We start from the raw sequence: 4,324 nt of genomic DNA on the forward strand, positions 1-4,324 counted from the left end.
AGACAGAGATGAGGTGGAGGAAGCCGAGGGGTGAGTGAGCTGCAGCCGTGGTGTGAGGGAGGGCTCTGAATGCTGGAACAGTGAGGAAACAAGTTCTGCCATCAGCCTGTCAGACCTGGGGCACCCAGAACGACAAGGAAATGGATCCATGCTGCCTTAAGCCATGCTCACTTGTTACAGCGGCAACTGAAGACTAGCACAGATGTTTTACCGGTATGTCTACATTTAAAATGGAGCCAAGTTACACCCAGATCCTGGAGGAAGATACATGCTGTAAGGCTTGGGGGTGTGCTTTAGAGACACTCTCGCCCTTCCTGATAGGGTCCTCTATGACCTGAGAGCCAGCTGTGATGGCTGGCTGAGCTGTCAGCTGATGTCCACTGGGAACCACCCTCCATTCAAAACCAAGCCAGCAGGACAAGGCTGAGATCACGCGCAGATGAGTCCCCTAAGGCTGGTGTGTAAAGGTTTCATCCTCAGCCATGGTGCTATGAGGAGGGGATTCTTAGTGTGTCATTTTCTGGACCTCAGGGATCTGTCCTAAAAAGGGATATTGTGATCTGGCTGCTGCTGCTTCTCCTCCTCCTCCTCCTCTTCTTTCTCTTCCATTTCCTCTTCCTTCTCTCCTTCTCTTCCTCCCCTCCCTCTCTCCCTCTCTCTCTCCCTCCCTCCCTCCCTCCCTCCCTTCCTCCCTCCCTCCCTTCCTTCCTTCCTTCCTTCCTTCCTTCCTTCCTTCCTTCCTTCCTTCCTTCCTTCCTTCCTCTTCTTTACCAAGATAAGCAGTTTTGTCCGGTTTACTCTATCTTGCTCTCCCTCCATGACGTTTGTCTTACCACAGGCTCAAAGCAACAGGTCAAACAGCCTCAGAACACTGAGGCAGCGTCAGCCTGCCCTGGCCGGGATGCGCCCCCAATGTGCACTTGCAGCTCCCACCTCTCAGCTGCTCAGTCAGGGATTTAAACTTTTTTTTCCAAGGAGTTTTAGTTCACTGCATTTAATTGGTTGCAAATTGTTCTGATTTTTATTATATTGGTAATAATTCCTTCAGCATGACTTAGTATTTGGAATTGCTTAAAGCAAGTACTCCTATTAAACGGAATTAATGTACCACTTTTTATGCTAATGCCTTTCAGTCTTGAAATAACTGATGATCATAACATCTTGTAGGATATTAGCTTTGCATATCATGTTTGATGTTATTTTGAAAGACAGTTACTTGTACTTTATTGATATTGACACATGTATTGCAAGTAGAAAGTGCTATTTTAATTCTTCTTTTGTGACCCATTAAATGCCGTGCAATGCGATGAAGTCAGAGGTGCTCCTGGGAATACACTGGGGTTATTTCCTTTCTATCTACCCCTTTCTTTATTTGTGTGTGTGTGTGTGTGTGTGTGTGTGTGCGTGTGTGTGTGTGTACACATTCACACATACCCACACACCCTGCTGACATAACCCTTAAAACTATTCCATGTTATGTGAATGAAAAGCACTATCTGCACATTAACATGCCCAGTAAAAAATACAACCAAGCTTCTTTACTTGTCAACCATAGAAACCATGTTTTCTTGGGAGAAATAGCTAGACTCTTTGGAGTCCTGGTTGGTAACTGTGAAGGTTCATCTTGCAAGACAAGTAATCAGACACCAGAATTGCTCTTGCTGCCTGGGCAGCACATGTGCATGGCTTGGGATCACAGGCCTCTGGGGCAGTGCCCCGAAGAGGCTTTGGGGAACAGATACTACCTTATAGCATCAGCCAGAGGAAGTGAGATGTGTCCTAGCAGAAAACCCAGGCTTTCACCCCAATGCCTGCTTGAGCACCCCAGCAATCTGAGGGGAGACACATCGGTGCAATGAGTGGTTTGGAGGTTGGTGCTCCCTGATTGCCATTGGAAGCTTGGAGGTGTAGTAGGGGAGTCACAGGATCGGTGGTGGGGAAGGAGTGGGGGTTGCTATTGTTCACGTGTGGGGACCGGGGGAAAAATGAAGGATGTCACAGCACAGTTCTAAAGCTGCCAGGGCTGCTGACTACATGAGTCTTTTCTGTAGGCCCTCAACACAGCCTGTGGTCCTGGGTGCCAGTTCTCTGAGGCCACTGACATTGGTGTCAAGGAGAGACTCATGGCTCCATGAGTAGCCCAGACAGCCCTTGTCCCCGGGACAGGTATGGGCAGCTAATTGGGCTAAAAGACACGGCAGGTTATAAAGTGACCTTTTCATGCACAAACAGGGAATCATTTAAAGCTGAATGGCTTCAGATAAGGTTGCAGCACTGCGCCTGGAAGAAGGTGAGCAGAGCCCTGCAGAGTCCGGGGATGGACTGGACCTGCCACGTCCTCACCCCGTGTCTGCCTGGCTGTCCTCTCTCCTGCTGGCTGCTCCCTCCCTCCTGTTCCATGCATTCAACCTCCCATCTGGCCTCAGTGCTGGGTGGGATGGGAGGCTGAGTGAATAGGACATAAGTTAAATCTAAAATAAGATGAGAGAGATGGAGGGGAGGGAGAGAAAGAGAGGGGAGTACGGAGCAAGTGTGGGAGAGACAGAAAAGGACAAGGACAAAGAGGGAAAGGAGAAGGAGGAAGGGATAGAGGGAGAAGCTGAAGTCTAACCAGTTCTCAATATCTTCACGAAATAAGAAGGCATGTACATTTATTTACTACACAGTGTGATACCTAGCTAAGTGTGTGAACTTCCTGGAGGATGGAAGAGACAAGGGAGGAGCTGGGCCAGAAGGACTGAGTGGACCTGCAGGCTAATCTGTTTATCCCCCAGTCTGGATTTAAAACCAGTTCAGGGGCTGGGAAGGTGGCTCAGTGGTAGAGTGCCCACCTTGTATGCATGAGGCCCTGGGTTCGATTCCTCAGTACCACATAAGCAGAAAAAGCTGGAAGTGGTGCTGTGGCTCAAGTGGTAGAGCTCTCGCCTTGAGCTGAAGAGCTGAGGAACAGTGCCCAGGCCCAGAGTTCAGGCCCCACAACTGACAAACAAACAAATAAAACAATACCAGTTTATTCTATCTATCTCTCTATCATCCATCTGCCTGTCAGTGTCTGTCTGTCTCTCTTCATCTATCATCTATCTATCTGTCTGTCTTTAATGTTTTAGGAAACTGGATTAGAATTTGACAGCATGAAGATTCTGAGATAACTTTTTCCTCTCATCTCCAAACAAGAAAATTCTTCGATAGTAGCTTTGGAAAGTGACTCTAATTTTCTAGAACAGAAGAGCTTTCTTTCCTACAGCAGCCCTGTGCTTAGTGACCACTGGGATATTTATTTATTTCAAAATCAGTGTGGAGTCTGCTCAGTGCTGGACGCCAGGCTTGGTGGGGCCTGACTTCTCTCCCTTTCAAGGGGCTTTCAAATTCAGAAGGTGAGAGATATAACCCCAGTAAACAAAGGACTCATGAATGCACCATTAAAATCAACAAGAGAGGTTTCTGGAATCAGGTTGCCTTTCCAAGCCTGCAGCTAGAATGGAGGAAGCCTCTGGCTTGGGGCCCATGGATATCTGACGGGTTGGCGGGAGGCTGGAAACTGCAGGAAAGCAGACAGTTCAAGGCAGCAGGAAAGACAAGGACGTAAAGATGAGAGAGCTCATGGGTCCAGCCACTGCCATGGGTGTGCAGGGAGGTGTTGGGGAGGATTCGTGGAAACCCAGCGTCTCCTTGGATGCTGGCCAGGGACCAGGAAGGCTGGAAGGGGAAGGGGGAGCTATGGCGGCTGGGCCAGCTGCAGAAGTTGCTCCAAGGACGCTTTCTCTGTCCATGTGAAAGTCTTGTGGGTCATGGGTTAAGAGAATCAGAGGGTGAACAGTTCTGAGCTGCTTTGCAGCTGCGAGTGAAGAAGACAGCACGAAGCTCCCTGAAAGCTGCTGGATTGGGGGGGCCAGGAAGAGGTAAGGGGGTGCGGGCAGCAAGGGTAGGATAGAGGGCCTGACTGAAGCATTGTGCACGCACGTTTGAGGTGGCAGGGTGAAAACCCATGAACCATGAACATACAATGAAAATAGGAAAGGCAGGAGCCTGGGCCTCCCGTGGGCAGGAGGGCGGCTGCGGTCAAACACTTTATAAGCACGTGTGCACATGGCACCGGGAAGCTGGCGGAGATTGGTTTTGGAAGGGGAGGCATGAGGGAGAGAGGTGGGGTGGGGAGTCTGGTGAAGGCACATTGGATGCTTCTACGGACAGGTCAAAAGAAAACCGTCTTGCTCCACCCATGCAGGGGAGGATTCCAAGGGTGTGAGTCCTTTGAAAAAACAGCTTAAAGTCTAATAAAATGTATTCTAGGAGGCCGAGACGTGTGTGTGTGTGTGTGTGTGTG

This window comes from Dipodomys ordii, unplaced genomic scaffold (assembly GCF_000151885.1).
Source record: "Dipodomys ordii isolate 6190 unplaced genomic scaffold, Dord_2.0 Scaffold103, whole genome shotgun sequence".
Taxonomy (NCBI): domain Eukaryota; kingdom Metazoa; phylum Chordata; class Mammalia; order Rodentia; family Heteromyidae; genus Dipodomys; species Dipodomys ordii.